Source organism: Mustela putorius, unplaced genomic scaffold, assembly GCF_011764305.1.
Source record: "Mustela putorius furo isolate JIRA1106 unplaced genomic scaffold, ASM1176430v1.1 tig00000129_pilon_pilon_pilon, whole genome shotgun sequence".
In the NCBI taxonomy this organism is placed as follows: domain Eukaryota; kingdom Metazoa; phylum Chordata; class Mammalia; order Carnivora; family Mustelidae; genus Mustela; species Mustela putorius.
In genome coordinates this window covers 1,077,521-1,095,952 of record NW_025421290.1, presented here as the reverse complement: position 1 = coordinate 1,095,952, position 18,432 = coordinate 1,077,521, and positions in this window count along the sequence as shown.

Below are 18,432 nucleotides of genomic sequence, written 5' to 3'. Positions count from 1 at the left end.
GAATTATTACCATCATGTGCTTTCTGGCTCATCTCTTTCCTTCACAAAAAGAGCAACAAGTCCTCCACCCCACTTCCAGAGTCAAGCCAGCTCTGCATAAAAGTGTAATCAACACAGTAGAAGGTATTATACAGTATTCTTGATATACCACTAAAACTTAAATGAAAAAAACTGATAACAAATAATGGTTAAGAGTCTGAATTATGAAGTCAGGAAGTCAGACAGAGCTAATCTAAATATTGAATGACTTTGATCAAGTTACCTAATCCCTTCAAATCTGTCCTCTCATCTGTAAAATGAGAAAAAGGATACACTTACTGCCATAGGGATCATGTCAGAATTATGAAATAACGCAGGTGTAACATTGAATCCACTCATTGGTCTCTAGAGAATGATCAGTAGCTATTTTATTTTTACTACATTAAAGCTCTGTGCATCACCTGGACATTTCTTTTTTTTTTTAAATATTTTTATTTATTTATTTGACAGAGAGATCACAAGTAGGCAGAGAGAGGGGGGAAACTGGCTCCCCGCTGAGCAGAGAGCCCAATGCGGGGCTTGATCCCAGGGCCCTGAGATCATGACCTGAGCTGAAGGCAGAGGCTTTAACCCACTGAGCCACCCAGGCATCCCTGATCTGGACATTTCTAAAACTCAGTATAATTCCAGAATAATAAATGGGTTTTTAACTTATCTATAGCTGTAATCAGTTAGTAGCAGCTGCCTAGAGCATTGTGCTAAGAATAATCAATGAAGCATCATTTCAAACTAAGGAAAGATTATATTTGCTTAGTAAGAGAGGGAGAATTATAAATATATTATAAAAACTTCTTATGTAATTTCAAAATCAATGAGATTTTTTAAATCTGAGTCTGGATTTAGCCAAAAAGAGTTATCAATTATTACTCTCTACTATAAGCCCAGAATGGGGATATAGCCATGTTTCTATCCCTAGCATAGTTCTGTATTTCTTGTCATATAAGTAATTATTCCTGCTGATGAATTTTTTTGCCTTTCACTTAGTTTGCCTTCATGCAAATTAGAAAATTTGTTCATAGACATTTCTGCAAAGAAGACATCCAGATGGCCAACAGATACATGAAAAAGTGCTCCACATCACTCAGCATCAGGGAAATACAAATCAAAACCACAATGGGATATCACCTCACACCAGTCAGAAAGGCTAAAATTAACAAGTTAGGAAATGACTTGAGGTGAGGATGTGGAGAAAGGGGAACCCTCCTACACTGTTGGTGGGAAAGCAAGCTGGTGCAACCACTCTGGAAAGCAGCATGGAGGTTCCTCAAAAAGTTGAAAATAGAGCTACCCTATGACCCAGCGATTACACTACTGGGTATTTACCCTAAAGATACAAATGTAGTGATCCGAAGGGGCACGTGCACCCGAATGTTTATAGCAGCAATGTCCACAATAGCCAAACTATGGAAAGAACCTAGATGTCTATCAACAGATGAATGGAGAAAGAAGAGTGGTAAATATATATATATATATGGGAATACTATGCAGCCATCAAAAGACATGAAATCTTGCCATTTATGACGATGTGGGTGGAACTAGAGGGTATTATGCTTAGCGAAATAAGTCAATCGGAGAAAGACAACTATCATATGATCCCCCTGATATGAGGAAGTGGGGATGCAACGTGGGTTTGGGGGTTAGGAAAAGAATAAATGAAATAAGATGGAACTAGGAGGGAGACAAACCATAAGAGACTCTTAATCTCAAAAAACAAACTGAGGGTGGCTGGGGAAGGAGGGTAGGGAGAGGGTTATGGACACTGAGGAAGGTATGTGCTATGGTGAGCACTGTGAAGTCTGTAAACCCAGAGATTCACAGACCTGTACCCCTGGGGCTAATAATACATTATATGTTAATTTTTTAAAAGTTTTAATTTAAAAAAAAAATTCGTTCATATGTGTAAAAGAAAAATCGTGAGAAGATCCGGAGAAAATTACTAAAACAGCCTTGGTCCCAGACATGTCAATTCAAACTGCCAATGCAACACTGCCAAGAATGTTCAGTTGACTGACACATTATCACAATAAATGGGGTTTTCTTTCTGTTTTGATTTTTAAGTAGGCTCTACACCTACTGTGGAGTCCAACTCTGAGCTTGAACTCATACCTTGAAATCAAGACCTGAGCTGAGATTAAGAGTCAGGTGCTTATGTGTGCCTGGGTAGCTCAGCTGGTTAAGTGTATGCCTTTGGCTCGGGTCATGAGCCCAGGGTCCAGGATTTGAGACCTGGAGTCCCACATTAGGCTCCCTGCTCAGAGAGGAGTGTATTTCTCCCTTTGCCTGCCACACCCCTTGTTCATGTTCTCTCTCTCTTTCATAAAAAAATCTTAAAAAAAAGAAAAGTAATTTGCCTAATCAAATGAGCCATCCAGGTGCCCCAGTAAATGTTTATTTTTTAAATCAATACATATGTATAAACATTAGGCCAAATAGTTCTACATATTGAAAAATAATGTGTTTGCTTCTTTTTGAAATGTACAAAGAAAGCTAGAGATCACTTACATTAAGGTAGTTTTTGAATAGTGGTGATTTTTTTTTCTTGCAGAAACAAATATTCAAAGATAGCCTACTACCCTACTGCCAACTTCCTTAGTTAAAAATATATATGATTTTAATAGTTTCCTATCTCACATTTAGGTCTTTAATCCATTTTGAATTTATTTTTGTGTATGGTATAAAAAAGTTGACCTTGGGGCGCCTGGGTGGCTCAGTTGGTTGGACGACTGCCTTCGGCTCGGGTCATGATCCTGGAGTCCGGGGATCGAGTCCCACATCGGGCTCCCGGCTCTGCGGGGAGTCTGCTTCTCCCTCTGACCTTCTCCTCGCTCATGTTCTCTCTCACTGTATCTCTCTCTCAAATAAATAGATAAAATCTTTAAAAAAAAAAAAAGTTGTCCAGTTTCATTCTTTTGCAGGTTGTTGTCCAGTTTTTCCAACACCATTTGTTAAAGAGATGTTGTTTTTCCATTGGCTATTCTTTCCTAGTTTGTCAAAAATTAATTGACCATATAGTTGTGGGTCCATTTCTGGGTATTCTATTCTGTCCCATTGATCTATGTGTCTGTTTTTGTGCCAGTTCCATACTGTCTTGATTTTAGAAAAGCAAGCAATACAGAAGAGAAAAAAAATTTTAAAACAATTTAAAAACAGAGTTCATCTGCTAAACTCATATTACATAAATTTGTTAGATTTACTAAAGATGTTTTTCAACAGTTCGTATATAATCCTATTCAATATTTATCTTTTGCTTAGATAACATATCAAAATTCAGATTTTTGTTACCATTAATGTAGTATAGTTAATAATAGCATCCAGCAAGACATGAAAGATTAAGCCATCTTCCCCAAATAAAAGATTAAGCCATCTTCCCCATAAACATTGCCATAGCATCTTAAATTTACCATCTGAAAGTTATTGCTAATTCAACTCACACAATCAGTGAAATAAAGTGGTTTTATTAAAATACAATGCTAAAAAAAAGAAAAAATACAATGCTGTCATCCATAGTTTGACTAACATCTATTTTCTTTTTAATTTTTTTTTTATTTTGTAACACCTCTTTTTTAGTAGATAAGCAGAACATTTCTACTATCACCTGAAAATGTATGTTTCTTTCATAACTGATCCTATAAAATACTTAGTATAAACCAACTGGTCTAAGAAAATTTGTATGCAATGCTTTTCACTATGTTATTATTTTGAAGAAATGTAAACCCTTGTGTATTAACACTAAAATAGATTGTATCTAAGAACGACAGACTCTTAAAGTTGGATAACTGCTTAAAGCAGTGATTGCCAATGATTTTACCAGTAAGAACACCTTTCAAATGTCATCCAAAATAACTCGTGTTTTGAAAAATCCCTATATCCCAAAAAATGCATTTAGAGAAGTAATTATTATCCTACTCTTAATAAACATATGAAGCTATGCCCACTTTCCAATGGGCTTTAGAAATAGCTCATGCATCAATGTGAATACATTGTACTGATAAAAGGTGTGATATCCAGAACTAGATGCCTAGGTTCTATCCTCGAGTCACCACTTACTAGTTGCATGATCTGTGCTTGATTCCTTAGTATTATAATGAGAATAATGAGAGTAACTACCTCATAGAGTAAATACCCTTAAACCCTTAAAGAAATGCCCGGCAGGTGGTAATTATTTATTAAGTATTATTATGTTAATATTACCATTGTATTCCATGAGGAAGAAACCATCTTTGAAATTTACCCAGTCTAAGTATCTAGCCAAGTATCTTTTTCTATAACAATCCTGACTGATAGCCATCATCTCCTTCTTGAACATATCCAGCGATCAGAGAATGTGTCAGCTATCCATTGCCGTAATAGTAGTGCATAATAAACCACCTAAAAACATAGTAACTTAAAACTATAACTATTCAGCTTATAATAAACAAGTGAGTCAGCAAATTAAACTGAGCTTGCCCTGGCAGTTCTGAACTTAGTTGTATTCAGCTTGGATGTCTAGGGGTCAGCTGATCCTCAGCTGATTTATAAAGGCCTCAACTGAGAAGACTAAGATGACTCATACATGTCTCACTGTCCAGCAGTCTGGTCCAAGCATGTTTCTATGGTGTTGGCAAAGATGCACGAGAAAACAAATCCCAGCATGCAAACCTACCTCTCAGTCTCCTGTTTGTGTCACATATGCTAACATCCCAATGGCCAAGCAAGTCACATGGTTCAGGCCAGAGTTAAGGGGCAGGACAGATCAAACTGCCCATTGTGGGAAGTACTGCTAAGTTACATGGCAAAAGATGTGGAGAGAGCGATTGTGAAAAGTTAGATCATCACTGTCATTATTAGATCAAAGTCAGTGCTTCACGATTTTTACACATATGCTTGCGACTGAGCCAAAACTTCCATTTCTTTAACTTCTCTAATTTGTCCTTAGTTAATCTTCTGGAGGTACAATTGTGTAGCTCTAATCATTCTTCCACATGACATTAAGTAGCATTAAAATATTTGATTTGGCTCCTCATAAGTCATATCTTTTGCAAGCAAAAAAAAATGCAACTCTATTGTATTTCACATCATTTGGAAAATGATCTTGCTTATACTGTCAATATTCCCCTTAAATCATGGTACTTTATATATGTCAGAAACACTCTTGTGTTACTCCATTATTGTCGCTATTCCAGGTACTATTATTACATCTATTATTACATTTTAAAAAATAGTGTAGGATTTTTGGCTGCCGTAACACACTTAGAACTCACACTGAGCTTGCCAGCAAATAAAATGCCCTGGTGTTTTTCATATATTGTTAAGGGAAGCTCCTCTTAGTACAAATTTCCCATAGATAGACCCAAGAACATACTTTCTTGAATATATGCTTTAGTTAACAATAAATCAATATGGCATCATCATGGTTTTCTTGTTGCCAATTTCAATTACCTGAATTATTTGCGACATGTTTGTAAACTCACTGATCGCTCCTTCTCAAATGCTGGTCGCTAGTGAATAGCCTATCATCTCCTGCCAAAGTATTTACCATGTTTTGTTACCAATTGTTTGTTTATAGCTCTGTCTCTCTACTAAAATATAAGCTCCAGTGGGCAGGAATTATTCTTTCCTCCATTGTATACTATTTCATTCCCTTGCCCAAACCTTTTGTGATGTGGCTTCAGCTCACTCTTCTGCGGATACACTTCCGTTGGTCAAAGTCATTTTCAAAATATGAAACCCAAAACTACACAAAATCCACTGTATATGTTTTATCTGTAAGGGAAGGTGTTATTTATCTGTGATAGGACCAAAGATTGAACTACTATATATTTTTTTAATTGTCTTTGGGCAACTACATCACACTCTCAACTTATTTTAACTTTACAGTCAATAATATCCTTAAAATGTTTTCGCATGTACCACATTATACACAAGGTTTCTTTTTTTTTTTTTTGAATTAATTTTTTATTTTTTTAAACATATATTTTTATCCCCAGGGGTACAGGTCTGTGAATCACCAGGTTTACATACTTCACAGCACTCACCAAAGCACATACCCTCCCCAATGTCCATAATCCCACCCCCTTCTCCCAAACCCCCTCCCCGCAGCAATCCTCAGTTTGTTTTGTGAGATTAAGAGTCACTTATGGTTTGTCTCCCTCCCAATCCCATCTTGTTTCATTTATTCTTCTCCTACCCACTTAAGCCCCCATGTTACATCACCACTTCCTCATATCAGGGAGATCATATGATAGTTGTCTTTCTCCGCTTGACTTATTTCGCTAAGCATAATACGCTCTAGTTCCATCCATGTTGTCGCAAATGGCAAGATTTCATTTCTTTTGATGGCTGCATAGTATTCCATTGTGTATATATACCACATCTTCTTGATCCATTCATCTGTTGATGGACATCTAGGTTCTTTCCATAGTTTGGCTATTGTGGACATTGCTGCTATAAACATTCAGGTGCACGTGCCCCTTTGGATCACTATGTTTGTATCTTTAGGGTAAATACCCAATAGTGCAATTGCTGGGTCATAGGGCAGTTCTATTTTCAACATTTTGAGGAACCTCCATGCTGTTTTCCAGAGTGGCTGCACCAGCTTGCATTCCCACCAACAGTGTAGGAGGGTTCCCCTTTCTCCGCATCCTCGCCAGCATCTATCATTTCCTGACTTGTTGATTTTAGCCATTCTGACTGGTGTGAGGTGAAATCTCATTGTGGTTTTGATTTGTATTTCCCTGATTCCGAGTGATATGGAGCACTTTTTCATGTGTCTGTTGGCCATCTGGATGTCTTCTTTGCAGAAATGTCTGTTCATGTCCTCTGCCCATTTCTTGATTGGATTATTTGTTCTTTGGGTGTTGAGTTTGCTAAGTTCTTTATAGATTCTGGACACTAGTCCTTTATCTGATATGTCGTTTGCAAATATCTTCTCCCATCCTGTCAGTTGTCTTTTGATTTTGTTAACTGTTTCCTTTGCTGTGCAAAAGCTTTTGATGTTGGTGAAATCCCAATAGTTCATTTTTGCCCTTGCTTCCCTTGCCTTTTGCGTTGTTCCTAGGAAGATGTTGCTGTGGCAGAGGTCGAAGAGGTTGCTGCCTGTGTTCTCCTCAAGGATTTTGATGGATTCCTTTCGCACATTGAGGTCCTTCATCCATTTTGAGTCTATTTTTGTGTGTGGTGTAAGGAAATGGTCCAAGGTTTCTTTGTTATCTTTTTTTTCCACCTAAGTGAAGCACTTTACATTCAGTTTCAGGAAATTTCATTTTCTTATATTTAACCTCCCATTTCCCATTCTAGCTAATCAGAATCACTTATATTTTAATTCTATTATTTGACATATTAGCTCTGCCTCCCAGCTTCATCATTTGCCAATCTAATGAGTACATCATTTTAATAAAATAATTTTAAAATATTGACCCCAATATTTCAAAAGACACATTACTAGAGATATATTTTAGGCATTACTCAAGCACAGCCTTCAAGCCAATTTTGTGTCATTTTTTTCTTTTTAAAGATTTTGTTTATTTATTTGACAGACAGAGATCATAAGTAGGCAGAAAGGCAGGGAGAGGGTGGGGGGGAGGCAGGCTCCCTGCTGAGCAGAGAGCCCGATGCAGGGCTCGATCCCAGGACCCTGGGATCATGACCTGAGCCGAAGGCAGAGGCTTTAACCCACTGAGCCACCCAGGCACCCCCAGTTTTTGTGTCTTTAATGTATTACGCTTCCAAAGGATGTTTATATTTTAGTGTGAAAACTTTAAAAGGCCAAAAACCTGCAAGGCCAACAGAAATTAATTTCTAACAATGAAACTTAAGAGTTGTGGAAGAAAGAGTTCTATCAGGAGAATTCTATTGTAATTGTCTATCTATTCATAAGCCTATACTATCTAATAGCATCCTTGCCTACATTTTTAATTCCTTCTCTTCTCAATGGTAGTTGAGTTATGCTGAAAATTTATTAAAAGTATTGCCTTGAGTGAGACTGATCTGGAGGAGATACAATCTGCTGATTTCTTTTAAACATAAACTCTAATGCATATTATTTCTCATACTAACTAATATCTGTGGTATGCAGCTCCACATAAAGAATCCCTAAGGGTTCCAGGTAATCATGAGGGCTGTAACAATACAATTTAAAATTGTTTTCTCATGTAAAATCTGAACGAAGTCAGAGCTTCCAGATATTAGACTTGATTTTGGGCATACCTAAGTTACTATGATCATCTTCTAAATTCATTTTGGATTCAGCAATTTTACTTCCGTTTTTATAACTCTCCCATGTCACTGAATCTTCCCTAGAATCTACAGCAGTGACTCAGTGAAAACGAGGTGAATCACAAGCTATCCTTGTTTTATTTTTAGTGTGCAGCACAATCCTGAGGGAGTTACAAATGTTCAGAGACAAAACACACACACACACACAGAAAAGAAAACCCTTGTTGGGCCAAAATAACACTCCTTTGAGCCATAAAGAGAGTGCTTCCTATTGCCTGAACCTTAATACAGGTCAAGAGAGAGGGGGTTGCATGACACTTTCAGGAGAAACTATGTGATCTCTGCCCTTTTCTGATGTCTTTTTCAGTGTGACAAAAGAAACAAATCGCAAAGGAAGAACTAGGTGAGTAGTCTACCACACAATTTCATTTCTATTACTCACAGGCTATGTGTGAGATGCATGGGGAAAAGAAAACCAGGAGTGGCTGCTTTCCCGGCAAAACAAACCCTTTTGTCAGGGATGAGAAAACTGTTCTAAAATTATGCTAAAGTAAAGCATGTCAGTAGATAGGTTCCAAACATGACTCTGAAGCTATTTTTAAACAAAGTGGTAGCTACTCCCTTGACTAACAAAATGTTTGCCAGTAATTAACTCTACTTTTTCTACTTTCTATTCGCTTTAGAAAGCTTTATATTTAACCCAGACAGTTGTAAGAATTGAATATAAATTAAATCTGAACTTAAAATATTACTACACAATTCAAGTGGTTTTTTTCTCCTAAACAAGTTTTATGCTGATGAAATCACATAATATCAGGTTTATTTTTACAACACACTGGGTGTTTATCTATAGATACCCTGAGATGACAATAGCTCAGTAAAAATACTGCTTTTCTTCTCCTTGTAAGGAGAAGAAACTGGTAATGAGAGCTTAACTGGTAATGGGGACTAACCTCCCAAAAGAAAGCCCCAGCTTCCAGAGTGACATCTCCTTAAGGCATTATGAGACAACTAACATGGCTTACTCAGTAAAATTAACTTTAGTTTAACTCATATAAAGCAAACACAGTATTCAGAAGGCAATGGTCCTTGTTTTATTTAAATGACATACTCTTATCAGTAGCAATTCCTGAACATCTTGATGGATTTATGGACCGCCTGTGAGATGTGGTCAAATAGAAAATTTTAAAATTACCAATATTTATTATAATTATAGGAATTATTACAAATATGGGAATACAATTATGGGTATTTTTACTTGTACCATAGCATCTTGTTACTCAAAGTGCGATCTATAGATCACTAACACTGGCCTCACTATCTTGTTAAAAATGCAGAATCTCTGGCCCCACCCCTACCTCCAAGTCATAATCTGAATTTTAAACTGATTCCCAGGTGACTTCTATGCACACTGAAGTTTAAGAAAAATAGACTTTAGAAATTGCTTCTAGGGGTGCCTGGGTGGCTCAGTGGGGTAAAGCCTCTGCCTTTGGCTTGGGTCAGGATCCCAGGGTCCTGGGATCAAGACCCACATTGGGCTCTCTGCTCAGCAGGGAGCCTGCTTCCTCCTCTCTCTCTGCCTGCCTCTCTGCCTACTTGTGATCTCTGTCTGTCAAATAAATAAATAAAATCTTTAAAAAAATAAATAATTTTAAAAATCACTTCTAACTCATATCTTCCAGTCAGGACCCTATGCTCCCATTTAAATTAAAACACATTAATACAGATGTGTTGTTGAGTCTTGCATTCTTTTTAAATTAAGTGGAATAAAAATTTGTATGAACTTGTCAAATAATAAATAAATAACTGATAGTGGCAGCCAGAATGAGAGTTACAGGAAAACTGTACTTAACCAAGGAAAACAAATCTGATGGATATTATAACACATTCAGTATGCTTACTGCTTTTAAAATTGCAAAGGATGCTACTAATTAAGACCAAATGAAGCAGCTATACTAAAATCAGAGGACCACATCCAAGACAAAGGCAAGAAGCAAATTGTAATGTCAACTATAAGGTTTCATTTGAAATAGGAAATGGAATTTTTTGTGCAGATTGTTGTGGAAAAGACAGATATAGAAAATCATGAGGTAGAGCTTATTAACATCCTCCCCTTTGTCTTTCTGCCCCACCTTGCCCCAGATAAGTATTGTGGAGAGAATCCTGTGTCCCATCTCTGAGCAAAACTGCTCCTAAACAAACTCAAGCAAGTGGTCACTTCAGGATTTTAAACAAACATCTTTAATTCCTGCCTATACTATTGCCACAGTGACTTTTTTTTAATGTAAACAAACAAACAAAAAAAATCATTTCCAGATTGAACCCTCCGGTGGTCCAAAACCCTTAGCAAATACACAGATTCTTTCATGAGCTGCTCGTGACTTTCCAGGTTCATGTCCTGCTACTTCCACATGTCCCACCATACAGCAATTCCACTCTGCCAACTCTAGCTGCCAAGTCTTTGCCCTTTGTTCCTCCTTCCTAAAATGGTCCTCTCTATTGCTTCTTCCTTATTTCCTGGGTACATATCTTTCAAGTTTCAGGTTTCAGTAGAATTATTCTTTCCTCTGTTCTACCAACATAGTAGCATTTAAGATGCTATATTCAAGTTTATTGACATCTCTTTCTCTTCCACTAAGCTAAGTTTCTTAAGGACAGAAATGCCTTACTCATCATACCCAGTAACTAGTATACTAACAGATACTAGGTACGTGTCCCTTCCTGGATTCTCTATTTTTTTTAAAGATTTATTTAGTTATTTTTGAGAGACAGAAACAGAGAGAGAGAGCACAAGAAGAGGGAGGGACAGAAGGAGAAAGAGAATCCCAAGCAGACACTGCACTGAAGACGGAGCCCAACGAAAGCCTCAGTCTCATGATCCTGAGTTGAACACTCAATCACCCAGGCACCCCTGGATTCTCTATTTTTTATTACAAAATAAATTTATTTAAAAAAATAAATTATTTTTTGGGGGCGCCTGGGTGGCTCAGTGGGTTAAGCCGCTGCCTTCGGCTCAGGTCATGATCTCAGGGTCCTGGGATCGAGTCCCGCATCGGGCTCTCTGCTCAGCAGGGAGCCTGCTTCCCTCTCTCTCTCACTGCCTGCCTCTCCATCTACTTGTGATTTCTCTCTGTCAAATAAATAAATAAATAAATCTTTAAAAAAAATAAAATAAAATAAAATAAATTATTTTTTATTAATTGCTTGATTAGCTGGACTCTCATTTGATGAGAGTTTGATGTTGATTTCTTTCTTACTTTCTTTCTTTCTTTCTTTCTTTCTTTCTTTCTTTTTTAAGATCTCTTCAATGTTTGGGGCATGTGGCTGGTTCAGTTGGTGAAGCATCAGCCTTCAGCTCAGGTCATGATCCCAGGGTCCTGGGGTGAAGCCCCACAAGGCTCTCTGCTCAGCGAGGGGTCTGTTTCTCTCTCTCCTTCTGCTTGCCACCCTCTCTCTTTCTCTCTCTCTCTTTTTCTGTCAAATAAATAAATAAAATCTTTTTTAAAAGCTTCAATGTTAATTCTCTGAATCCTTCATATTTCAATGATAACATTGATGGATATATTATTTTGAATATTTAGACAAATATTCCTTTGTCTAAGGATGTGTTAAGCATACTTATTTCTTGTAGCATTTAATGTTTCTGCAAAAGACTAATATCAACTTGAATTTTCCCCTTTGTAAGTAACTTGCTTTTTTCTGCTTGATGTCTAAAGAACGCTTTCTTTTTTTTAATCCTGAAGGTTCAATAGTACCCAGGTCTCAGTGTTGATGCTCAATATCAAATTTTCCTGTTAGATGTGTGCACTTCCTTATTAAATTTTCCATTACTATATCTCTGAATACTTTTTTGTCATCTGTTGTATATACTTCAGAGATATCAATTGTCTTTGTCAATCATCCATGTCTGTCTTCCTCTTCTTTTTTTTTTTTTTAAAGATTTTATTTATTTATTTGACAGAGAGAGATCACAAACAGGCAGAGTGGCAGGCAGAGAGAGAGAAGGAAGCAGGCTCCCTGCTGAGCAGAGAGCCCAATGCGGGGCTTGATCCCAGGACCCTGAGATCATGACCTGAGCCGAAGGCAGCGGCTTAACCCACTGAGCCACCCAGGCGCCCCTGTCTTCCTCTTCTTAACTGCTTTTATCTCCATCTGCTTTGCATTTACTGTGATCTTGTGTCTTTCTTCTATTACATTAATTTGAATTTTCACTATAATTTCTGTTCCTTATTCTTTTAATATACTTATTAGATTTAAAATATTATCTCAGTGAGTTTCTTTGTGCACTTGCCCTTTTATTTCATTCTGTTGTTTTATATTCTTGTTTAAACTTTAATTTTATTGAATTTGTACTCATATAAAAATTCTTCTACAGCAAGAAGCACTCACAATGAAACAGTTTCTGTTACTGACATTATGATTTTTGCAGACAATTTTCTCATCTGATATATGCATAGATATATTGTTTTTCTCTGTAGTAAATTTGCAGAGTTTTAAGTCATTTCTTTTCATCTTGCACATGCTTAAATAGGTAACACTGTCCAGACATTATTTGCTCTAGTATAGTGTTTTGAAATCATTTTTATTTCTTTATACAGTCTTTCACAAAGGTCATGCTAGAAGATTTAACTTTGCTAATGTCTATAAGAGAGAAGAAAATAATAACTAATACTTTAAAACAGTACTATGTGTCAAATACTGTGCAAAATACTTTAAATTAATTTACTAGGTTTATGAAAAACACTAAGATGTGTGGTTAGGAGAATACACTCTGGATAAAACTATTGGCACTTGAACCTAGAGAGTTTATCTTGAGATAATATATTATTTAATTTCACTAAGCTTCCATTTCCCTCTCTCTAAAAGACTAATAGATCCTGGAACCTTGGATCCCAGGCAGTTTTACAGAACGCTGATGTCTATGACTCTAACATAGACTTTCATTTAAAGAAATTCACAGACCATTAATGGACAAAAACATAAATCAATTTGTGTTGTGGCATTCAAATCTTAGCACTTTGGGAAAGCATTGTTCACAATAACCAATATATGAAAACAATCTGTGTCCACTGATGGATGAATGGATAAAGAAAATGTAGTATACAATGTAATATTATTCAGACATAAAAAAAAGAGAAACCCTGCCATTTGTGACAACACATTTTCTATAGGAAATAGAGCTACCCTACGAACCCAGAGGATATTATGTTAAATAAAATAATTCAGGAAGATAAATACTGTAAATCTTACTTATACACTTACTTATATAACAAAAACATGAAACTCAGAAACAGAGAGTAGAACAGTGATTACCAGGGACTGAGAGGTGGGAAGATGGAAGATGTTGGTTAAAGGATATAAACTTTTAGTTATAAGATGAATAAATTCTGGAGATATGACAATAGCATAGTGACTAATACCAACAGTACTGGTATTCCATAGCTGAAATTTTCAAAGAAAATAAATCTTTTTTTTAATTTTTTATACATTTTATTTATTTATTTGCCAGAGAGAGAAAGAGACGGAGCACAAGCGGGGGCAGGGGGCAGTAGGCAGAGGGAGAAACAGGCTACCCACAGAATAAGGAGCCCAATGCAGGATTCAATCCCACAATCCAGGGAACATGACCTGAGCCGAAGGCAGGTGCTTAACCTACTGAGCCATCCAGGTATCCTGAAAACAGATCTAAAATGTTCTCATTACACACACACACACAAATTGTAACTATGTGAGGTGATGGATGTGTTCATTGACTGTGGTAATCATTTCACAATTAAAATGTGTTCTAAGCCATCACACTGTAAACCTTAAATATATATGTTTTATTTGTCAATTAGGTCTCTATAAAACTTTTTAAGGAAATTTTAAAGGAAAAAAATTTTAAAACCAAAGCAAATGTCATTCCCAACGCGGAAAAACTGAGAGCTTTCCCCCTAAGGTCAGAAACATGGCAAGGATGTCCGTTATCACCACTGCTGTTCAACATAGTACTAGAAGTCCTAGCCCAGCAATCAGACAACAAAAAGAAATAAAAGGCATCTGAATTGGCAAGGAAGAAGTCAAATTCTCATTCTTTGCAGATGATATGATACTTTATGTGGAAAACCCAAAGACTCCACCCCAAAATTGCTAGAACTCGCACAGGAATTAAGTAAAGTGTCAGGAGATAAAATCAATGCACAGAAATCAGTTGCATTTCTATACACCAATAGCAACACAGAAGAAAGAGAAATTAAGGAGTTGATCTCATTTACAACTGCACTCAAACAATAAGATATCGAGAAATAAATCTAACCAAAGAGGCAAAGGTTCTACACTCAGAAAACTATAGAAAACTATCAAAGTACTACCAACTTTTTCACAGAAATGGAACAAATCCTAAAATTTGTATGGAACCAAGAAAAGACCTCGAATAGCCAGAGGAATGCTGAAAAAGAAAACCAAAACTGGTGGCATCACAATTCCAGACTTTAAGCTCTGTTACAAGGCTATAATCATCTAGACATTATGATACTAGCACAAAAACAGACACATAGATCAATGGGACAGAATAGAGAACCCAGAAATGGACCTCAACTGTATGGTCAACTAATCTTCAACAAAGAAGTAAATACTTTCCATTAGAAAAAAGACAATCTCTTCAACAAATGGTGTTGGAAAAATTGGACAGCCACCTGCAGAAAAATGAAACTGGACCATTTCCTTACACCATACACAAAAATGGACTCCAAATGGATGAAAGACCTCAATGTGAGACAGAAAGCCATCAAAATCCTTGAGGACAACACAGGCAGCAACCTCTTCAACCTCAGCCACAGCAACTTCTTCCTAGAAACATTGCCAAAGACAAGGGAAGCAAGAGCAAAATGAACTATTGGGATTTCATCAAGATCAAAATCTTTTGCACAGCAAAGGAAACAGTCAACAAAACCAAAAGACAACTGACAGAATGGAGAAGATATTTGCAAATAACACCAGATAAAGGGCTAGTACCCAAAATCTATAAAGAACTTATCAAACTCAACACCCAAAGAACAAAGAATCCAATCAAGAAATGGGCAGAAGACATGAACAGACATTTCTGCAAAGAAGACATCCAAATGGCCAACAGACACATGAAAAAAAATGTTCAACATCACTCATTATCAGGGAAAGACAAATCAAAACCACAGTGAGATACCACCTCACACCAGTCAGAATGGATAAAATTAACAAGTCAGAAAACGACAGATATTGTGAGGATATGGAGAAAGAGGAATCCTCCTACACTGTTGGTGGGAAAGCAAGCTGGTGCGGCTACTCTGAAAGACAGTATGGAGATTCCTCAAAAAGTTGAAAATAGAGCTACCCTATCATCCAGCAATCACACTACTGGATATTCACTCCAGAGATACAAATGTAGTGATCCAAAGGGGCACGTGCACCCAAATGTTTGTAGAAACAACATCCACAATAGCCAAACTATGGAAAGAGCCAAATGTCCATCAACAGATGAGTGGATAAAGAAGATAGTTATAGATATAAATATATAGATACAGATATAGGTAGATATAGATGTAAAATGGATTATTATGCAGCCATTAAAAATGAAATCCTGCCATTTACAATAATGTGGACGGAACTAGAGGGTATTATGCTAAGCCAAATAAGTCAATCAGAAGATAACAATTATCATTTGATCTCACTGATATGTAGAATTTAAGAAACAAGGCAGAGGATCATAGGGGAAGAGAGGGAAAAAGGAAACAAGATGAAACCAGAGAGGGAGACAAACTGTAAGAGATTCTTAATCTGAGGAAACAGACTGAGGGTTGCTATAGGGGGGGGGGTCTGGGAATGGAGGGACTGGGTAATGGACATTGGGGAAGGCAGGTGTGGGGTGAGCGCTGTGTATTGTGTAAGACTAATGAATCATAGATCTGTACCCCTGAAATAAGTAACACATTTTATGTTCATAATAAATAAATAAGTAAAATATAAAACAAATACAAATAAACAGGATATACAAAACTCCCTAAAAAAAGAAAAGTAGGCTATTAATTTCATAACAAGATATTATCTATTTAATACTATAAATGACATTCAAAAATATTTGGCAGACTTCAAAGTATTTTTTCAGAATTTGTAAATAAGAGCAAAGTTAGTTTCCTAATTTATTAAAATCACACATGTACAAAACTATGTTTTTTGGAGCATGGGAAAATGTTTATTTTTTAATGTTGTTTAAAAAGTGATACAAAAGTACATAAAACCATAATCCTAGCTAATTAATAAACATGCAATAAAAAGACTGAAAGGTAAAGTACAAACACATTAATAATGGTTATTGTAGCAGACTACTTTTAATAGTGTCTTTTAATTTTTAAAAATAGAAAAAAATTATTTTAAAAAGAGTCTGTACCAACTTCTTTGGGTAATTATTGGCAAAATATACCGAAGCTGAACACATACCACATGTGACCCAAAAGCTAAAAACATTCATTGAATACCTATCAATCAGGCCTTGTCCTGACCACTTCATATATATGTTGAAGTGGTGAGGATAGGCATCCTTGCCTTTCTCCCAATCTTAGGGGGAAAGAATTTCATGTTTCATCATAAGTACAGTATTATAAATTTTTATTATAAATTTTATAAAGTACAGTAGTATAAACTTTGTGTAGATACATTTTGTCAGTTTGAATAGGTTCTCTTCTATTCCTAGTTTAATGATAATTTTTATTATGAAGGGGTGTTGAAATTTGTCAAATGCTTCTTCAGCATCTATTAAGATGATCATATTGTTATTCTCTTTTCTTAATGTTATATATTACGTTGTTTGAGTTTTCTGACATTAACCAACTTTGCATTCTTGGAATAAATGCCATTTTAGTTAAAAAAAAATGAGACTAATAAAAACATCTAGTATCATTGTTGGCAGGGGAGTAAGTGAAACAAAGTATGGAAAATACATAAAAGAGGCATTTAGTATTTGTCAAAGGAGTGAATGAATATATATGCTTCAGATAAAACTTCTGAACATCACAATACATTTCCAGTTTCAGTTCGAATAATTTGATACTAAATTTGACTGTTTGTGAATTGGGCCTTTATTATTTTTTGATACAAGTGCAGCTATCTCAGGCAAGCATGTAAGTTTGAAATAGCTGCAATTTTTTAGCTTGATGTCACTGAGAAATTGAAAGAGGAGGCTTGCCACCTAGTGGAAACCTGTTAAATTCTGGTCCTGCTTCTGAGTTCTGGCAAATTCATGGATTCAAGTGAATTGCTTATTTTATATCTTCTGTGAGAAACTTCCCTCACATAACTTTTCATACACATTTACAGAGAGAAAATGCTCTGTGGTAGAGCAAAATCATTATCATCATCATCCTCAGCAGCATCAGTCCCAGCTTTGAATTATCATCTGATCAAACAGGATCTGCTTTACAAGATAACATATATGTCACAGCATTTTCAAATGAGGCTTAGAAGAAAATTCCAGAAAATAATGATCAATACAAAAGACACATATTCTTTTTTTTTTTTTAGATTTTGTTTATTTATTTGTCAGACAGAGATCACAAGTAGGCAGAGAGCCAGGCAGAGAGAGGAAGGGAAGCAGGCTCCCTGCTGAGCAGAGAGCCCTATGTGGGGCTCCATCCCAGGACCCTGGAATCATGACCTGAGCTGAAGGCAGAGGCTTTAACTCACTGAGCCACCCAGGTGCCCCAAGACTTGTACTTTTTAATGGAAATTTCAGAATTTCTTCTACAGTGTCCATGCAGAAGGGCCAAGAATATAAGTCGGTTCATGATCCTACTTTTCATCATATTTTAACTTCCAGTTTCCCTATAAGTACTCCCCTTTCTTTCTCTCTGCACTTATCTTTTTGTGGATGACAGTCTGATCATGAAGTTCCAAACTTTTTGTCTTTCAACAAACTATTTTCTTTTACCAGAAAAAATCACTTAAACACATTTTCTTTTCCTCTAATAGATTATCATGTTTAATAAGCACTTCTTGGTTTGAGGTTAATATTACTCCTTTAATTTTTATTTTAACTTATTTTTACTTTAAAAATAAAACCCTGAAGTAGCTAAGTCTTATGAAACTAACCCATATCTCAAGAAACATATTACACGGGTAGGGTCATGAGCTTTGGCATTGATGTACAGTTCTTCAGTCAAAGGGTAAATAATCTACAAGTTGAATAAGTTT